The sequence below is a fragment of the Tinamus guttatus genome, unplaced genomic scaffold (genome assembly GCF_059628265.1).
Source record: "Tinamus guttatus ecotype Peru unplaced genomic scaffold, ASM5962826v1 Tinamus_guttatus_pri_ptg000271l, whole genome shotgun sequence".
NCBI classification, from domain to species: Eukaryota; Metazoa; Chordata; class Aves; order Tinamiformes; family Tinamidae; genus Tinamus; species Tinamus guttatus.
In genome coordinates, this window is record NW_028288805.1 from 1297461 (window position 1) to 1319334 (window position 21874).

A 21874-nucleotide genomic window follows, 5' to 3' on the forward strand; every position below is an offset into this window, starting at 1 on the left:
GGGAGTAGCAGCAGTTTTGTGACTCAAGACTTCACAGTCATCAGCCTTAGGAGAAATCTGTGTAACTTCAATGCCAATTCAGCCATAACCTTCATTTTCACTGCTTGTCACAGTGCTTCTCTTTATGGTTATTATCTTCCAGACAGGATTTTTTTAAACAGGGTAAGGGGAGGGAAAGATCCTATTGTCTTGGCTTTGCCAGTTTATCCTTTGCATTGCTGGGTTGCCCACTGGCTTCTTCATGCTGGATGCAGTTTAAGGAAATCCTATGACTGGCTAGTAATTAAGGTTGCCATCAAAGATGGCAGAACATATTCAATTTGCCAAAGTGAGCTTCCCAAGACACTCCCATGTTAGGGGAAGCTTTATGAAGGTACTAAAATTTTGCATCCCACTGCTAAAACCAGTGAGATCTCAGCTTCTTGCAGACAGTTTCTTGGGAATGTCTCATTGCAGAGAGCACCATCGGGTTCAACCTTATGGCCTCTTTGGTGGTTTCTACCCCTTGTCGCTGGCATTGAACTCTAGAAAAGGGATAGGAACAGAAAACCACCCTTCACTAGCTCATCAGGCAAGCTAGAGCTTTCACCACAAAGAGATTGTATTTTGATCTGTTCAACTGCACAGGTAGTTCACAAAGCAGAATTTATGCCTTCCTTCTTTACCATTGCTTTCTCCCTGGCTTCAGCTGAAACGCACGAAGAGAACAGCAATACGGTAATGTGACCTGGGATGTCCTTGAAAATCCTGGTTCATACTCGTAACTTAGGCTCATGTCCTCTGTCTATATGAGTCCCCTGTGATTCATAGCAGAACATGCCAGCACTGTGTGTGAAGCTTGGTCTCTCTGGTCTGTTGTCCTCCTTACCATCCATTATGACAGTTCCCCCATTTCAAAAAACTAAACCATGACATATATTTGGGGTCTGTCTCTTTGGCAGATTTACCTTAAATTCATCTGTGGGACTGCAGTTGCCTGTCTGCTATCTCCTTTAGCTCATCAGGAAAGCTACATCTTGAGGCTGAATGCAGCTCAGCTCAGTTGAGCACAGCAATGGTTCAAGCCAAGCAGCTGCATCGATATCCAGACATGGAGAAGGCAGCACAAACCCCTTCACAATGATGTAAGCAGCAGCAATTCTTTCACAGTCTCCTGTGTACCCTCCTGAGTCTCCTTTAGGAAAAATATCCAGCAGAGAAACTCTGGCTTCTCAGGAAAGGCATGGCGAAGATGAGTTGTTAAAAAAAAGGCTTTTTAATTTAAGCTTGTTGGGAGCCATTGGTTGCAGGCAGTACAGGTAGCAGAGAGAGATCAGAAGATGGAAGGGAAGGGAGGGCTCAAAACCTCCCTGCCCTGCTCAGCACCATCATTGCGGCAGCATCAGGCGACACAGGGAACATGCTGGGCAAAGGGGCAGCAAGATCTTCAGCTGCCACTGCTATTCTCAGCACGAACATCTGTCCACAATCTCATTTATTACACATGAAATACTTCAAGATGCAGGGGAAAAAAATCTTGTTTGTATCCAAACATGAAGAATTAACCCTCAAGCAGTTCACTCCATATTTTACTAACAGCACAGTTGTTTCCAGCGCATTCAGACCACCACCCTATTTTTCTGCATTTAGTCACTTGGGTTGCTTTCTATTTCTGTGTGGAAAAACTGTAGTAGAAAAAATAATATGTATAGGTTTCTCCACTCTTTGCATAATTTAATCTTCACACATCAAAAAAAAAATCATTGAATTCTCCTTGAAAATATATCAGTAAGCAGGCATCCAGATAGCTCCATGATTTTATTTTCAGAAGATCTAGTACCTTTGATTTCATTTATGAAATAAAGAGTATCATGAGGCTGCAGGTGTCCTGCAAATTTGCCAAGTGCTTGAGAAGCTCACAAAACTTTAAACTCCTCTAGATTTCCTTCATGTTTATTTCAAATATGAAGAAAAATCATTGCTATTTTGTTTGGCTGATGTGAGCCTAGTTTTGTTCAATATTAAAAGGAAATTCAAATTGGAAAACATTCAGAGAGTAAATTGTTGTTTGAGATTTTAATATAAACTGGATTAGTTATGGAACTAATAAATATAAGTAGTTTGTGTTTGTGTTGAATTTTAAGTCAGTGATCATATATCATCTGAGAATTATTTTGAAAATAAGGATTTGTTAGTATTTATGTCAAGTTTGGAGACGTTTGGGGTTAAACTCAATTTAGGAACTGACCAGGCCAGCCTATTCTTTACAATTGCTGCTAAGAAACTTCAGTCTTGTTGGAAGTACTAGTAAATCTCATTAAGCCATCTTCAACCATTTCTAACACTTTGCACTTTTGTCTAAGAAAAGCTCAGCTGCTTTGCTCTACATCTAAAGAGCAACAGTCAGCTTCCTTCACTGAAGACATAAGGCTAAAGTACTTTTTCCACCTCATAGTTTTATAACTTCTAAGCTCTGTTGCATCTACCTGTGTTTGCTTTCAAGGTGATTTTCATATTTTGTAATATTCTGAGCCTTTCCCTGGAGATATCCATAACAGAATTCCATAAATGGACTTTGAAATTGTTCCTCACTACATACATGAAAACTTACCATATTATAGCTCTTTGCACTATTACAGAAAAAAAAAAAAGAGATGGAGATATGCCAAAATATTATAATATTTTATATATTATATTCCATGAGGAGCCCTGAGTGTAGATCTATTTATCTTCCTTGAGCTTCATCATTTTCCTCAGGTTCACATGATGATTCGCAGATCATTCAAGTTCCCTGTAGGTTTGATTCTGCATCCTCCATTGCAATATCATCAGGTTCTTTTACTTTCAAGAATTCGTATTTAATAAGATAAAAACATTAAGGAAAAAAAATAGGGAGAGGCCTTTATTCCCTGTTTCAGTAACAACCCAAGCTAATATCTTCAAATTATTCTACCTAGGAAAACACCAAATATTGTGCTTCACTGTACACATGTATCTGTTCCCTGTACAATTAATACACCCATTTAAATAAAGGGTCCAAGGGTAATATAAAGAAAAATGGGAAGTCTTACATAAAATTTTGTTGTAGAAAAAAAAAACTAAAAGAAAGGCCAGGATTGTTTTGGTGACATTTTACAGTGACAAAATAAGCGCGCTCCTAAGACCACGAAGAATACAGATAAGAGTTCAGCGTGCTCACAAGCAAAGTAATGCCCCTGGTGTTTTCCCACGGTTCATATATAAGCATTATCAGTTATGAAATAGTCATGAGTTGGAAGAGAATCAGCATTCAGAGGAGTTCAGCAAGAGTGCACCTTCAGATACTGTATGCAATTTATTTCTTTAAGCTAACAAGCAGCCTGAGAAGAATTAGAGGTGTTAAATCATTAATTATAACAACAAAGAAAGTTCTAACGTAAAATCAAAGGATCAGTCTAAGAAAGATTCATGAAGAAAGACTCATGTTAGGCAGCATTTAAATAAACTGAAGACACAAAGTCCATGAGATCCAATGGATATAACAGACACTGAGGGAGCTGTGAATGTCATTGTGAGGCCACAAGCAATTATCTTTGCAAGCTCATGGCACGCCAGGGAGGTCCTTGAGGACAGAAAGAAAACAAACATCACTCCTATCTTCAGCCAATTCAAGGAGAATCCAGGAAACTACAGGTTGGTGTGCCTCACCTCAATTTCTGGAAAGGTGACAGAGTGGATAATCCTGGAAAATATTTCTAAACACATAAAGAGTGAGAAGGTGATTGGGAGTAGTTATCATGGATTTATAAAGGGATATCATGAAGCCATGCCTGGCAAATCTTATGGCCTTCTATTATGAGATGTCTGGCTTGGTGGATGAAGAAAAAGCAGCGGATGCTGTTTCTCTTGGCTTTAGTAAGGCTTTTGACACTATCTCCCATAACATCCTCATAGACAAACCGATGAAGAACAGAGTAGATGAATGGACAGTGAGGTGGACTGAAAACTGCCTGAGCTGCTGGGCCTGACAGGTTGTGATCAGTGGCACAAAGTCCAGCTAGAGGCCAGCAGGTAAGCTTTCCCCTCTGCTCAGTGGTACTGAGACCAGTGGTGTGTGCATGTGGAGAAGGCTTGTGGAGGCAGTGGTGGAGAGAAGATTTTTTCAATATGTAAATACTTTTTGGGAGGGTATAAAGAACACAGACCCATCTCAGTGGTGCCCAGTAACAGGACAAGAGATAACGGGCACAAAGATGTACCTTTTTTTTTTTTTTTTTTCATTGTAAGGGTGGTCAAACACTGGAAGAGGTTTCCTAGGCAGTTGTGGAGTTTCCATCCTTAAAGATATTCAAGACCTAACTGGACACAGTCCTGGGTAATCTGCTCTAGATGAATGTATTTACTAGATAGGATTTGGGTTAGACGATCTCCAGAGCTCCCTGACAACCTCACATGTGCTTTTGTGATTCTGTGGTATGTGAACAAAATATATGTCATTTGAAGACTAGAGCAAGCTCCAAAAATGGGAGACCATTTAAGGAGGCTAAACCAGCACAGGAGAAGCCCACTGTGGGACAACATTCTGCTTCATATTCGGACAGGAGTAATATGCTACCACAGTTTCAGTGAGACTAAAGCAGTTGTGCATTTTGCTTGTTTATAACTAGTGGAAATATGGACACTGGCACGTGTGAGTACAAAACTTCCAGAAGTCAAATTTGGTCTAGCAAATGATCAAAATTAAAATATCAGTGAGAGTCAAGGGAGAAGGGAATGACATTCGAGATGAAGAAAATAAGAAAGCTCAGAAAGACAAGCATAAGGCCAATCTTTTTCTTTTCTGGTGAGTTCTCATGCTCACATACTCCCTGTTTGACATTCTTTTGGTACTTCAGCACAATGTTACACTTATTTTATTTGCAATATTACTATCTTGCTTATGTTCGTGTAGTTGTCTTGTTTTCTCCTTCCCTCAGCAGAGATTACGTTTCTCTACTGCCAGTTGAGATGCCTCAGGGAAGTAAACTCACTACAGGTTTAGTGCTCTGTGTTTGTGGCAGACTACTACTTGATTTAACAGATTCAATTCTGGCAGAGTAGGAATTTTCAATTTCTAAGAGTACTCTTGTCTTAAAGTAATTCAGATACAAAAACTCCCCTAAACTGTTAGCACCTTTGCCATATTCATTGTATTTATTTCTATCTCTTACTCTTCCACAAAACAGAAATCAGCCATAAAAAAAAAAAAATCTGAGTGCATTTGGCAATTGATTCAATGTGCCATAAATAACCAGAGCCACCTGTCCTTCCTAATAACTTCACAGAAGATATAACAGTATAGGGATCCTCATGAGGCTTTACGCTTTGTACTGACTAGCCCTGCCTAGGATCTCCCAGGAAAACTGACAGACACCAGCCAAAGAAGGAAATGAGTCTCCAGAGAATGTTATTATAGTAGGACTGTCATTGACTGATCAGCTACAATGTAAATGAAGATAAAGCAGAATAATTACTTTTGCTAAATCTAATTCATTATTTAAATTGCATATCAACACCTTAAAAACAAAATATCTCAGTGCTTAGAATTAAAAAATGACTTTTCCATTTCCATAACTCAAACCAAAAGAAAACAATACCTGAATTCTGCCAAGTGGGTGATCTAAATTGATATTTTAAAAGATAGTGGATTTCTTTTTATTTATATGCCAAACAGCGTCTGGTATGTACACAATTTCAAGGCTAGAAATATTTCAAAAGGTGGCTGACAGGAACAAATCCTATATTTCCTTGTAGAACTGTCTTCTGCCCGCCCTTGCAACTGCCTAATTTCCCTTATTGCTAATGAAAGCAGCTGCACACACTAGAGAATATAGCCATGAAAACCTACCAAAGCCTAGTGGAAGTATTTCTCTTTTGCCAATGTCATAATTGCTGGGAGGAAGAAAAGCCTTTCTTTTTAAAATCTGAGATCATCAGAGACACTTGCCTGTAAACAGGATCTTTGCGGGTTTTTTTAAGAGATTATCTGCTCCTCCTGCTGCTTCTTGATATTCATGATCCTTTCTCTGTAGCCTCTGACTTGCAAGTATAGAAGATATTTTAATATCAATAGTAAATAGTTACTTCACTGAAAAAAGCAACAGCACAAGGGAGGTCACCCTTATAAACAAGTGTTTTCCTACTGATGTTCTTCAAATTCTTTATTTGTGTAAGTGTAGTGCTGACAACCCATTTGAAAAGCTTACCTCTTTGATCCTTTAAATGTCCATAGACATTTAGACTTCATCAGTGCTTTAGACTTTCATGCCAGAAAAAAATAGTGTGTTATCATTCCAAATCCTAGCACCATGTTGAATTCTTTGGGTCCTTCAGCACTCTTTGGACCTTCCTTTCTATCCCGTCACAGCGACTTGTGTTGTCATCTCCTGAGAACAGGGCATGGCACTACACTGAGTGGTGCCTCATCAATATCTAAAATGGGTTGTTTTGTTTGGAAGACCAGTTTATATGGAACAACGGTGGTGCTGTAAGATTGTTTGAGAAGGACTTTTGAAGAAGTACATGTTGTGGTCAAAGCCAATGAATTGAATATATAATAATTTATATCTTGTGTTTATAGTACTGCCTAGTGATTTTGATCAGCTTGTGTTTAGTGGTTGTTGACGACTACTTCTACTTTATTTATTTTACTTGTAAGTATTGTTATGTATAGAAAGGTGCTTCTTATTTTAAACTTTAAGGAAATAGGTGTATCCAAGATACACATTACACATTATCTTATTTCATAAAAGCAAAAATTCTTCAAGAATCTTATCCTATCACTATGATCCCTTTCACCATAACATTTTTGCTTTATTGTCAGTTTATTTGTGCCTTTTTCCTCCATAAATTCCATGAAGCACTACACTGATTTGCCATGTGAACTGCAGCAACAGCTCCTTTCCTTTGCCTCTTAATAGAGAAATAAATCCAAGGAACAAAAAGGCAGTTTTGAGGTCTGGCCTAGCTCAGACAATTTAATCAAAGTCATGAATTAGCATTTTCTAGTTGCTAGGAAATGGCACCTCTGAACATCTGAAAAGCAGATGCACTTAGGCTTGCTCTCTATGACAGGAGAGGTTAATTTGATTCCAACCGCTTTCCAATAAAAGGTGAATCTATTTGTGCTACTATGACCAGCAATAGCAATAGGGACATTTCTCTTGGCATTTCCTCTCAGATGCGGGGCTTTATTATCAGGAATTATCTATCAGTCAAATACGTGTATTCATATCTGAAATGCCTTGCCACTGCCTTAAAAATGGAGAGAGAGAGACCCTGAAATTGGATCGCCATTAATCTGTTTGCCAAAGAGACTATCACTTTCCAACCATTTTACACCTGTAAGCGCTGCTTGGCTTTCCTCTGTATTTGTTCAAAAACAGATTTTTTAGAATGTTTTAAAATAAATTACCTGAGTGATCAGGGTGCATTCCTCCTGTTAAATTATATTTAACCATTGTTAGTCTATTACAAAACTGCTTTAGAAATGTATCTTTCCTTTTATTAGAGCATTAAGGTAAATAAAGTTAGAGACTTTTGAGAAATGAAAGGCTGTCTACGACCATCTAATGAATTTACCTGAGGCAGTACAACTTCCCAAGGAATTATTAGCTTTATTTTTAAAAAAATGAGCCTAGATGTTATTAAATCAAGAAATTGAGGTAATAAAGTTACCTACTATATTTCTTCTAGGGTAAGACTTTATATAGCTTGTGTGAAAAAATATTCTAAGTGTTGGTTATATGGGTGCTGACTATATTTGCTGAAATCCAGAAAATTCCACTACTTTCCCATAGAAAGTAATCTGGATATTGAAGATCAGCACAAAAGACACGCTTCTAAAAACTTTAAATTCACGACAGAAATTATTTGGAACTTAGACTGACAGCCTGACTAGAGAAAAAAAATAATGTATTTCAAACTAAGGGTGAAAGAGTAGTTCAAAAATATCTAGTGAAAAGCTAATAAGGCAAAGATTTATTGGTAAGATGATTGGATTTTTGCCTCTCGATCTCTGCTTGAAAAGAACCTTTTTTTACAAATGAAAGGTGACCTATAAATAATGTCCTTTGGCTGTATTTTAATGTCTTTTTCATGGTTTAGTTATATCAGCTGTCCTTTACGAATTATACATCAGCACCAAAACATTGCTTTCTCTTAGACATAAGTACAATGTCACAAGCATGATTTCTGATGAAAAAAAAAAAAAAAAACCTCAAACTTCAACTCTGTTTTGCAATGAAACAACATTTCACTTAAACTCAGGAGCGGGCATGGTTCAAACCTGCTGTAGTTAGCCAAAAGTTTTGACTGCTCATTTCAATAAATGCATTTTAATTTAAAACTTAATTTTAAAGTGTCAGTGGCCGGAATTCATAAACAATAGATCTAATTCCTGACATAAAAAACAAGTTGTCCAACTAATGTAACCTAGCGTAATTCCATAGTAGCCTGAGAACAGGTAAGAACCCAAAATCATGGTTAAAACAACCTGATAGGGATGATCCAAACCTGGTGTAAAAGAGCCTTTGCATACTTCACCAATGCAAAATAATATGAGCATCACATCATACCAAAAAATGTCTGGGAGAAGTCAAAGCTTTGACCCTGTTGGTCTTCCCCAATTCAGACAAACATTATACAGGAGGCTATAAAGATCTTTATTAGTGTTTTAAATGTCAGCTTTGTCTGTCTAGGGTAGTTGTTCAATAAGGACAAAGAATATCAGATATGAATGGCACTTGCTATCCAGAGAAAATTTATCTTTTATCTTTTGCCATGACAATCTGATTACACTCAAGAGATTTGGGAGAAATACATTATTTTCTCAAATTTGCCCAAGGAATGGCTATTTTACAATGCTGTGAAATACTTTCCTGCTGTCTGTCAGCCCAGGAAGTCTTCCTCATGCTATTAATGCAGGTGGTGAATGGGCATCCTGAAAGTTTATTGCAAATAATTAAAGCAATTTTTAAATACCTGCAGGTTCTGTAGTATCATTCATTTGCAGTGCCAATCTAATTCTCAGAAAAAAATATTCTCTAAAGTAATCATCTGCTCTAAATCAACACTCTCATCAGCAGAAGTCACAGAAGCCTAATGTTCACATTACACAAGAAGAGGGACAATAACCAAGAGGGAGCAGGGCAAAAAGAAAAGCAGGCTTATGCTGCCTTGCACATCCTATAAGCTCCTGAAAAAACTTAATTTAATGTTAAAAAGCAATGGATATTTGTCAAACTGGAAAACACCTCTGGATCAGATTTTAAATTCCAGTGGGAAGACAACATCTGAAAAAACAGACATAGCATCTGATGCTGCAGTAAACAGATGTGCTGAATCCAAAGGTCTAGAGTAAAACACAAGTGCTACTTTCAAAGAGAATCATAGAATCTGGAACAGGCCACACAGAGATAGTGGAGTCTCCTTCCCTGGAGATCTTCAAAACCCACCTAGACACAGCACTGTGCCACGTGCTCTGGGTATCCCTACAGGAGAAGAGGGGTTGGACTAGATGACCTCTAGAGGTCCCTTCCAACCTCAAACTCATGATTCTGTAATCATAGAATGCTTAAGGTTGGAAAGGACCTCTAGAGGTCATCTAGTCCAACCCCCTTGCACATGCAGGGTCTCCTAGAGCATGGGGCACAGGATTGTGTACAAGCGGGTTTTGAAGATCTCCAGAGAAGGAGACTCCACAAACTCTCTTGGCAGCCTGTTTCAGGGCTCTGTCACCCTCACTGTTAAGAAATTTTTCCTTAAGTTCCTGTGGAACTTTTGATGCTTCAGTTTGTGGCCATTACCTCTAGTTCTGTCGGTGGCCACCAGCGAAAAGAGACCAGCACCATCCTCTGCACTCCTTCCCTTGAGGTACTTATAGACACTGATCAGGTGCCCTCTCAGCCTTCTCTTCTCCAGGCTGAACATGCCCAACTCCCTCAGCCTCTCCTCATAGGGCAGATGTTCCAGGCCCCTGATCATCCTTGTGGCCCTGCGCTGGACTCTCTCCAGCAGCTCCACATCCCTCTTGTACTGTGGAGCCCAGAACTGGACACAATACTCCAGATGCGGCCTCACCAGGGCTGAGTAGAGGGGCAGGATCACCTCCCCCAACCTGCTGGAGACGCTCTTCTTAATGCACCCCAGGATCCCATGGGCCTTCTTGGCCATGAGGGCACACTGCTCCCTCACGGTCAACTTGTCGTCCACCATGATGCCCAGGTACCTCTCCGCAGAGCTGCCCTCCAGAAGGTCGGTCCCCAGCCTGTACTGGTGTCTAGGGTTATTCCTCCCCAGGTGCAGAACCTTGCACTTGGCCTTGTTGAATTGCATGAGGTTTTTCACCGCCCAGTTGTCCAGCCTGTCCAGGTCCCTCTGGATGGCAGCGCAGCCCTCTGGGGTATCAGCTACTCCTCCCAGTTTGATATCATCAGCAAACTTGCTGAGGGAGCACTCTGTGCCTTCATCCAGGTCATTGATGAATAGATTGAACAGGACTCGACCAAGGACTGACCCCTGGAGGACACCGCTAGCTGCAGGCCTCCAACTACACTCGGCACCGCTGATCACCACCCTCTGAGCTCTGCCATCCAGCCAATTCCTAACCCATCTCACTGTGCACTCATTTGTCCCATACTTCCAGAGCTTGCCCAGGAGGGTGTTGTGAGGGATGGTGTCAAAAGCCTTGGTGAAGTCGAGATAGACAACATCCACTGCTCTCCCCTCATCTATCCAGCTGGTCATTCCATCATAGAAGGCTCTCAAGTTAGTCAAGCAAAATTTTCCCTTGGTGAATCCATGCTGACTACTCTTGAGCACCTTCTTGTCCTCCATGTGCCTGGAGACAATGGCCATCACTTTTCTGGGGACGGAGGTGAGGCTCACTGGCCTGTAGTTGCCTGGGTCCTCCTTCTTGTCTTTTTTGAAGACTGGCGTGTCATTAGCTTTCTTAATTCTTCTTTCTTAAAAGACTATCAAATGCAAACAAAGTGTCTTTCTCATAACAAATAACAAACCAAGACTTGAGCAGTATCCTGCCTTTGCTTCCTGCTGCTTTTTCAGGAAACAAATGGTTTCATGAGAAGAAGAACAGACGAAAAGACAATAAACCTGTAAAGAAGCTAAGCTTGTGTACTTTTCCCTAGAAAAGACTGCATAAACAAGGAAGAGAATTGGAGCAACTCACTTGTCAGAAAGAAAATTATTCACATTTTGTCCAATAACTGGCATGATAGCCTGAACACCATGGAAGTACTTACTAATCATCAAGTGAATAGGGATGAAATGACTGTGATACTCAAAATAAGAGCAAAGTGTTTAGAGAGAAAAGATAGAGTGGGGAGAGGTAAACTTTAAAATAGACACTAGCAAAAAAAACCCATATCTACTCTGAAAGAGATGCCAAGGTCAAGCAAAATCTAAAACAATGCAGTTGGTCCATGTTAAAAATAACTGAGTATCTCCTGATGGAATGTAAACATGTCAAAGCTAAATTCCCTGGTGGGAATTTTTATTTGAAGAACAAAGGCCGATATAAAGTGAAAAGAGTATGTAAAGAAGAAAGAAAAGTAAAATACAGAAAAAGCAAGAAATATAATAAAACACAAAATCTGAGCAATAGAAATTATTCATAATGTTTTGCTAGGACCTTTTTCTCCCCAAAAACATGATAATGTAATAATTGCCTAAACAACAGCTAGGACCAGAGCCCAATATTGCTTATGTAAATATTCTTGAAGAAAGATACATAATAAAAATGCATCAGCATTGCTTATCTTCCAGAAGAGTATACTGGTTTTGGACTATTTCAGAAAAAAGATAGATAATATAACTGAATATAACTTATATTCATTATTTATATGTATAGATAGGTATAAGTTCCCGCACACAACCCTGATCAACCATTTAAAAATAATACAATAATCTTTGTGACACTTTTCATGAGCAGTCCTAAATAAACATACTGCCATTTTGATAGAATGGACAATTTTTGTGCTATTGCTGGCTGATGAAAACAATAAATTGTAAAGTATAATGAGATAAATTCTTTTCATATACAGGTGGTGAAAAGGGATATCCATATCAATAACTACCTTTCCAAGAGGCATTGGTAATTTAGCTTGTGTGGTCACCACTTAGTCTCTTGGTGCTTTTGATTAGCTGCTTGTAGCTCTTTCTTCAGGGGCGTAGGGCCAATGTGACTATGGTATGGCATGGTATGACCATGGTATGTCATTGGTGCTAGTGTGGCAGTTGTTGATTGAATCCCAACATTGCTACCAAGGCTGTGCTGGCAATGCTTATAACATCTGTTTCTTTATTAACTAAATCAAGTGTTTTAGTTACATAATCAATCACACCACAAAGGGATTAATAACACTCAGAAATCTTTGCAATGGAAAGATTTTATTTTATTCGAATTTAGAGTTCCTGAAAGTACTTTGGTTCCTTTTCTGGAGCTATACTCTTACTTGGTGACCACCTGGGATTCAGCCTCTCCTACAGTCAGAGATGCCGATAGGAGTTTCATAATTAGAAAAATGTGGGTAATTTAGCAACATGTGGCAGATTCACTTGCTGGGCTGTCCTGGGTCAGCACACTTTATGAGATCCAGGCAGAAAACATTGACATCAGTATTTTATTCACTCATTACTTCCTGCAATGGGTCAAAGGTTGCCTCTGCAGGCAATGTTGTTGGACTATCTTGAAACAAATGTCAAGAAACAAAAAGATTTTTCCATTCAGCACTCTGAAACATCAAGACTGTCAGGTCTCTACAACTGTCCTGCCCTCTCTGATGAATCTGAGATTCATCAGAATCTCAATTTTAATTGCTTGCAAAGGCACCTTTTGTAACTTCTCCTTTTCCTAGTAAGGAAATTGAATTTTTTCTTTTCATTTCTTTCTAACATTTGCAGCTCATATTCTTGCAATGATCCCACTGAATGTTCAATTCTAGCTTCTACTGTAATTATTTTGTCTTGCTATTTAAACTACAGATTATTTGCTTCTTACTATCTAATATATTATAGATTATTAATTTTAGTTGTACCAAACTAAATGAATCAAATTAAATACTGTGGTCAACTTCTTGTTCATACAAGCAAGCTAGATCCCCATTTGTTACTCATAAAGAATTGTCATTCAAAATGGAAGCTCTCTTTAGCATGTTCTTCTGTCATCAAAGTAAAGGCTCCCCAGTGCTTCACCATCACAAGCCAACTAGTTCAGGCACTTCCGAGGACTGTCATGTGGCTTTTCCTCAGCTGCCATGGAGGTGACAGGCATAGGCACAACGCATTGCCCACATCCATGGAACTTTTGTCCATAATTTTCCATAATTTGAATTCCTCCCAAACCTGTGAACTACTTTCACCCACCAGCCCTTTCCTATCTCTGCCATTCCTCTGCTATCCTTTTTATGCCTCTGATATGACATCTTAGGTGGGCAATGACACCAGTAAGATCCCGTGCTACCTGTCACTCACAGTAGCATCCATCCTGAATAAAGCCAATAGATGTCTACCACAGAGTTGCACTTTCTCTCAATAATAATTGAGAGATTAACTACTGTATGAAGCTAAAACTGTGTGTTACCCTGCAGCTGCCTGTATAAAAGAGGCACAAACTCAGGAGATGTTTCTTTTTTTTCTTTTTTCTTTTTTGTTTAATATATTTTTCTCATTTGACCATGAACAGTCATGAAATTCAAATGGCCATGTCAACACCTCAGCTTTTGATACCTTTCCTATTTGCCATGCAGACTCCCACCAACCTTTCTGGTCCAGCCTGAAACAGCCTAAGGAGCCATACCGAGGCACATGAAAACCTAACTTAATTAGCTGAGCTAAAGAAGCCATCTCAAATCTGCTGCCTTTGACCTGAGCTCCAGAAAGCAGATAAACCAACAAAACAGGAGAAGAGAGGATGACATGCATTCTTAGAAATAGAACACAGTATATTTGTCACTGAAAGAGACTCTAAGCTGTGCTGCTTCTGTCATTTCTTATTAGCACAGTTACGATGAGACAGAGTCCTGCTGATAAAAGCAAAGGCTACTGCTCAGTGGCCTACAGGAGCTCACCAGGAGGTAAGGTATCAAAATCAATGTTCACTCAGACACATATAGCAGCAGAAAGTCTAGCCCCATCAATATATGCTGGGGGATGCAAGGCTCCCAGAGTTTAACTCAGAGTTTTTCTTATTTGTGCTGTCTTCTGAACATCTGGGATGTAAAAGATATATGCGAAAGCATTGCACTGACATGGAGAAGAAGAAAGGAATCAATATGGTGCTTAATCCAATCTGAAGAATGTATGGTTTGTTCATTTTTATTCCCTCAGTTTAAGTCACATTGTAGCAAAACGTAGTATTTCATACTAATCTTAACACCAGCTCAGCAGTGTTGAGAATATGAACAGTTTCATAGTAGCTTTTGGAGGTACAATACATGGGCTATTACCAGTATTACAGATGAAGAACGTGTTTTCCAGTGTTCTAATAACAAACACAATGTCAGAAAGCTGGTGGATATTTTTATAATATATATTTCACTGATCTACTAAGAAACAAGAACTAAATCCATGGTTTAGAGAGGAATTGCATGGAGCGGAACTCCATATTTTCACATAACATTTTGAAGAATTGAGCCCTTTTATGTGTATTTCATTCTTTAGTAGTCAAATTACAAAAAAAAACTCTATAGTATTAAGCATATCTCCAAATACTGAAACATATATATACATATATACATATACAGGAACTTCGTGACATTTAGAATACTGCTCACTAGCAATGAGGAAATGGGTAGGCTTAAGAGAAATCTTGAGTCAGTAGTAAACCAAATACACAGATCACAGATCACAGAATGATTGGGGTTGGAAGGGACCTCTAGAGATCATCTAGTCCAACCCCCCTGCTCCAGCAGAGACACTCAGAGCATGTGGCACAGGGTGACATCCAGACAGGTTTTGAAGATCTCCAGAGAAGGAGACTCCACAACCTCTCTGAGCAGCCTGTTCCAGTGCTCTGTCACCCTCACAGGAAAGAAGTTCTTCCTCACATGGAGATGGAACTTCCTGTGTTTTAATTTATACCCATTACACCTTGTCCTGTCACTGGTCATCGCCAAGAAATTTTTAGCCCCATCTTCTTTACATTCTCCCTTCAGATACTTATACATGTTGATCAGACCTCCTCCCAGTCTTCTCCAGGCTAAGTAGGCCCAGCTCACTTCTTAGTCTTTCCTCATACGATAAATGCTCCAGTCCCTTAAGCATCTTTGTGACTCTGCGCTGGACCCTGCCTAGAAGTTCCGCGTCCCTTTTGTAGTGGGGAGCCCAGAATTGCACACAATATTGCAGGTGTGGCCTCTCTGGAGGTGAGTGGAGGTGGAGAATCACCTCCAATACATTAAATAACATATTTCTCTTGATTTTAAGCATGTCTTGAAATTTTCTGTTGCATATGATTGTAAATTGTCAATGCAACAGCTGTACATTTTGGAGTAAAAAGTGGCCTGGACTTATTCAGAAGAAATATAGAGCTTAAGGATGTTGATAGCAAGCCTTGAACAACAGATAAAATCCAGACATACTGACATAACTATAAAAAAGACTGGAGTCTAGATTACGTCAAAATTATGGAGCAAAAATGTTTCCCCCCTTAATCAGATTTAGTTTTTAAACAGAGAGGAAAACAAGGCTTCCTACATGTTTTTATTCATGGATGTAGAACGGGATAAAAGAGAAAAATACTGATAATAAGGAATTTTTCTGACTGGAGAACAATTAAAATTTTTAAAGGTAAACAGATTTAATAAATTTAATCGAAAAAATTTAAAATGCATGGAAGATTAGGGTGAAAATATATGAAACTTTTTTTTCCTCCAGGTTCCCTGGGAGAAGAAATTGTACTCATACAATTTTTCAAGTTTCCAATAAAACAGTCTTGTAACAGGTAATTTTCATTTGATACCATTTATTGCATGCTTAACAACTGTTCCTTTATTTATAAAGTCAGTAAATCTAGCCTCACATATTTCAAATACATATATACCAGTGCAAAAACACACTAAACTTCTATAGGAACTAATAGGAACTAATGACTGACTGACTGATAAAAGTCTCCCTGTCTTATTAAGGACTCCAGTCCCATGAGTGAGCCCAATGAATTTTTTAAGTATTTCAAAGCTAGATATACTGCTGGATTCTTTATTTTTGAAGGTCCCTAGCTGCTAACGATCACTCCAGGTACTTTCTAAAAGTCCAGATGGACATTTTCCACAAAGGCAGAGCAATGAAAAGTCAGAAATGACAAAGATTTTTAAAATTATTTAAATCTTTCACCACTTCATCATGTCAGAAGGCAAATCTTATTTACATAGCAACCTTTGAAAAATGTAACTGTGTGATTAATCAAAAGCAAACCTTGAAGGCAAAACAGCTTAGTAAAATATCCTTTTTTATCCTTCATATTTATAGCTCTCCAGAGAGCATGTTGCCTAGGAATATAGTGGACTGATTTAAAAAAGTCAAGGAGCAAGCTATGATATTGCAATGGGACCGTGGTTTGTTTTTCACAATAGGTCATTCCCTCTACAGTCCATGCCCCTGCAGGGAATCTGTTTTCTATGATATTTTGTTCTCATTTTCTTTGCGCAGTAACTATACCTGACAAACTCTGAGTAATTTAAGATCTGTTGCACAGTTCGGTTGTATGGTGTGTCTCTGTTACCAAAGTAACAATTAAAGAAGCTGCATGATAATTTAGGGGTGAAGCTCTATAATTCTATTTCTGTCATTTGAGGGTTTAATTCCAAGTAGAGAAAACGTCTTAGATTCTTGTGTTTTGTAACAATTGCATAATACAAGTTCCTTACCTTTATATGCATTCTCTTGTTTATTCAGGAACAAAGACTCTGTTCCTGCAGAAAGTGAAACAACAAAAGATAGCAAATATTTTCTGCTGGTCATGTTTGATAAATAAAAATACTTATTAATTCTGAGGAACCAAAGGACTTGAAAGATACACTTAAACTGATTGCTGTGGAAACTAATTTTGGTAAAACTCATTTTCTTTAGCTTTCTTCATCCAGCCATCAAAACTATGCTATGGTACTAAGGTTAACACAGACTTTAATAAGTATTTTTATGACTGCTACAAGAAGAACAAGAGGCTTGCCTAGACCCAATGTATATAATCCACTGAAATTCCTGATTGAATTTGCCTCACAACTGCCCTCTCCTGCTCCTACTTTTTTTTTTGATTTTTTACTTTTTTAATGATTTAATAACAGCGAAGTAATATGAAATAAAAAATGAGAATCATAAACTCAATCAACTTTGTTGTCTCATCGTAACAATATTTTTTAATACTTTTTTAACAGTCATACAGCCAAAAAGCAGGCTGACTGAAAGCAGACATGGAAAAAGCATTTACTGAAAAGGATTTTGTCTCTTCCAGTGCATATTAATTCATTTTCAGCAAACCTTTTGAAAGAGCCTAAGACAAGAGATGCACTGTTTTTGCCTGAGTTTTGAACTGGGCTTGTAACATCTTTCCATTTGAACAGAATTTTTCTTCACTGTCCTATCACAGCAAATAGCACAACATCAACCTGCTCTACAAAGGAAACCCATAAACAAGACAGTAATAGCAATGTGCCCCTGTGCACAGGGCTAGTACAAGGATGACACAGTGCTTCTGATCTCCATTCCCTGGTAGCACATCCAAAGAAAAGGGAATATCAAGATTGTTCCAGACTAATTTCTTGTCATCCTAACATTTGCAGAATGCCATTGCCTGGATATTTCAAGAAGTGGCTCTGCTTCCTGAGAACCTAAGCATAGTGCATAGTGAGAAAGCTGATGTAAGAAGATAGTTCTTGAGATCTTGCAGGTTTTAGACATATCTGGGGATCAAAAGAACCAACATGTTACCATTTTTGCAAGGATGTCAATCCCTCTTTACCAGGGGCACATGAGAAGGGGTCTGCCAGGAAAGCTTGACAAAGTCACCCTCCTCCATTGCTGCCTGCAAAAATTGTTATGGCTCAAGAAAGCTTTCCCCCTCCACAGCTGTGAGTATCCGTGAGTGTGTGTGTGTGTGTGTGTGCATGCGTGTGTGTGTGTGCACGCGCAAAGACTGCAGTGCCCCAGCACAGGCTGCCCTGTGCAAGAACATGCTTGAACAAAGGCTTATCTGAGGCGCCTGTTGAACACAGAGCAGTAATTTGCAGAGTGCTTTGGGATACCGGCATTGTGGGTAATTCAATTTCTCATAATATAGTTCTGCGAGCTCAGTGTGTCCCCTGTAGAGTGATAATGAGATCTGACAGTCTCCAAGAGGGCACGGGACTTTGGGCTGTGTGATCAGCGCTGCACTGAGGCATTTCCAGCAGAACAGCTAGTCCCAGCCCTTCGCATGGTTACCTCTCCCTGCTGTGCTGCCTTTTCTGCTGTGCTGTGTGCCTCTCTATCGTCCTGCTAAGCGTGATGGAAAGAGGCAACTGAGGGCTATCAGCCTTCTCAATCACTTTTTTATTATTAGACTACATTTACAGATAGCTGCTAGGTCTTGTTGAGTAGATATTGAGGTTTCAGCTGACAGGCCAATATTTGACGGAATTGTCAAAATTGAAACTACACCATGGGCACTTTGTTGCTGTTTAGCTCTGAAGCACATTTGTAATACATGGTCCTCCCCTGTCACGATAACAGATGGGAAAGGTAATAAAAATGCATGATTCTTCCAGGACAAGTTTCTGTGGATTTCTGTCTTTCATAAATGCCTGCAAGTAACATTTCAGTAAATCATAGGTGTCAAAAGCACAGTATCTTTCACAAAATCAAAATGAAAACTATGAACTTCTTTGAACTCTTCTAGAGTGAAACAGATGTTAATGAAATAACATCTCCTATGCTCAGGCTTGATGATGCTATCATCAGAGCATTTTCAATGACTCCTTTCTTCTTGCAGCAAAATTTCCTTACTCTGTTCTCATACCATTCAAAGCGATGCATATTAACAAAGCACTATCATGTCCTTTGGGCTTCTTGCATTCCACTTCACTCTTTGTTCCAGGAATTCAGAGGAAGAGATGTGGAAATCACCAGGAGAAATCAAAAGGAAAGTCAGGAGACAAAACTTAAAATGTGATTGTGAATGATGTTCAGATACTATTCTAGTAATACTAAACTCTAACAACAGTGCATAGCTATGCACTGAGGTTGAATGACCATAACTCTATGTTCTCTGTTTCTCAAATCTTATACCATCTAGTGCAATTAACCCAAGATACCCAATATTCGTGTGGATGGGGATATTAGCACTGAGTTTAGCAGAAATCTTTGTCAAGAAGTGATTCAGAGGCCGTAAAAATTTGAAAGCCACCTAAAAATAATTGCAGTCACAGGTTCGGTAAATACAGCTAGTTTCCTGCAAAGTAAACGCATGTTATCATCTTTCATCAAACAGCTTTCTTTAAAGTGGACACACTTACCTCACCTACATGCTTTTGCACGAGATTTCTGATGGCCTGTCTTGCATATCCTACCATCTTGGCTAGGGCGGTTCTCTGCCTTCCAGCTAAAAGCGAGTGCATTCTGCAAAACTCAAGAGCCAGGGGGAGAGAACAAACAAGGAGGCTGCTCTCAGTTTGGAGACTTGCCACAGCATGGGAATCCAGAGACTGCCTCCAGGACTGTTTCCCCAGTCCAATGCAATGAGTTACTGGTATAAAAGGCATAAATAGTGGTATGAAAGAAGTAACAGTGGACCAGGAAGCTTATCTGTCAAGTATATTCTAAAATTACCTATTTAGACTTAGATGTGTCCTGGAATTCATTCTTTCCAAGGATGTAACATCTACGGCAAAGGGGAATCCACACGGAAGGAGAACAAAGTTTCTCATCTACCAGCCAGCTGCTATGATGTTTCTTCATCAGCTTGGCAAAGCAGTCCAGGGAAGAAGGTGCTGATCGTACTATAAAATTCTAGATCTGATTTGTGCTGCAAAAGGATCCCTTTTCAGCATAAACTACAGTTGGGCAATGCTCTGGAGTTCAATGAGGCCGGATTTCAGCACTGATTTCAGAATACTGGGAGGAAAAAAAAAAACCTGTTCCAATGAATGATACTGGTCCTTCTTGAGAATGGCTCTCCTTAATGAAGATGTCCCACTGAGCAATGTGAAGTGTGAAACTCCATCAGTTGCTTTAAAAGGGAATGAAATGGAGCATGAAACCACATGGAGCGTGAAACGGGCAACTTCATATTGGGGGAAAATGAGAGGGCAGTAATTTTCGGAGAGAAATATGTCCCTACAGCTGGAATATAGCAGAGTCACATGCCTCTCAAGCAGCCCAGTGGCAACAGGATTCAGGAAACACCTTCCTTGGAGCTAAAATTATCACTCTAGTTATTTCCTGGGCACCACTATCTAAAAGCCATGCTCTTAGATAGTAAATAAGCAATATTCCTTTTCATTCTTTGCTTTGTACCTGTTTATAGGTGAATGTTGGCTACAGCAGCTAAAGCTATTTTTTTCTGGATATTACATTAGCCTTTTACCTAAAAGTATAAATTTCCTTACATTCATTTCACCTTTCATTGAATTTTTATATTAAATTTTAAGTTGTTTTTATGATGTTGTGTAATTTATTGTGGAACCAAGAATAGTGAAATACCAAAGATATGTGACTGTGTATTTATTGATCTGTCTACTGTTCAAGTCTGAAATAGGATTAGTCCACGTGTCATTTTTAAATATAAAGCAAGCTATCAAATTTAGACTTTCGGAATGTTCTTTAAAAAAACTGTAATAAGCTTACCAGCTTAAATATCTCAAATCTTTAGATAAGGCCACATCAACATAATAATAAATTCTGAAGAAAAAAGGTAGGAAGATATTTTTAATGCTGATAAGATATAAAGAATGGTAAAGGTAACCTTTGCTAGACAGAAGATTATCCTGAAAAATCATTTTTATTTCACTGATAATTTTTCAGTGAAATACAATCTCTACATTCTAAGCAACCACATTTTGCAATAGTCTGTTTTCTTACCAAAAAAAGAATACCTTAATATTAACAGGTTGTCATTGACCGGTATTATAATAGGCTGTTATGGTAGCATTATCATTTGGTAATGACATTTCTAATTCATCTTCATATAGTTTTACCCCAAGTACTTACTTTATTAAATAAAAATATGGAGGAATACAGTGGTATATGAAAACAGAGGTAAAAATAACGAAGTCCAGGCAAAGGAAGGCCAAACTCAATGCCAAGGAGCAAAGTGAGTCAAACCTATTGATTTTTTTTAAATCAGGTTTGTGCCACAAAATATGTTAATTTTCTTTAGGATGGGAAAAAGGAAGCAGATGCAAAGAAACTATTCATGAGCATCTCCAGGGAGTTTTAATTAACAAATCACTCACATTTTCACTTCAAATCAATAGGCTTAGGTTTCCAAACCAAAGCCTGATAACTCCTTTGAATTTTCTGCCTGATAAATTCATCTGAAGGGTCTACTCCTTCTTTAAATAGTTCATGTATGGGAAGAGCAGCAAAATGAACTAAGAAAAATTACTTCTTTGCAAGCAAATATAAGGCAAACTGAAAAAAAAAAAAACACTCTGGATTTTGATTTAGACAATTCTACATGGTCAGATTCTCAAAATGGACTCTTCCAGTGCTGGGGTCATATCAGGTCACTGCACTAGCATATGCATTGCTACAGGATGCTTCAATCAAGCACAATCCCAAATGACTAAAAGGAAAAATCTAAATTGATAGTTCTAAAGGTCATGAGAAATAAATTCAGGTCAGGAAAGAAAGTAATCAAAAAGGCTCAGTACAGAAATGCTGTCAT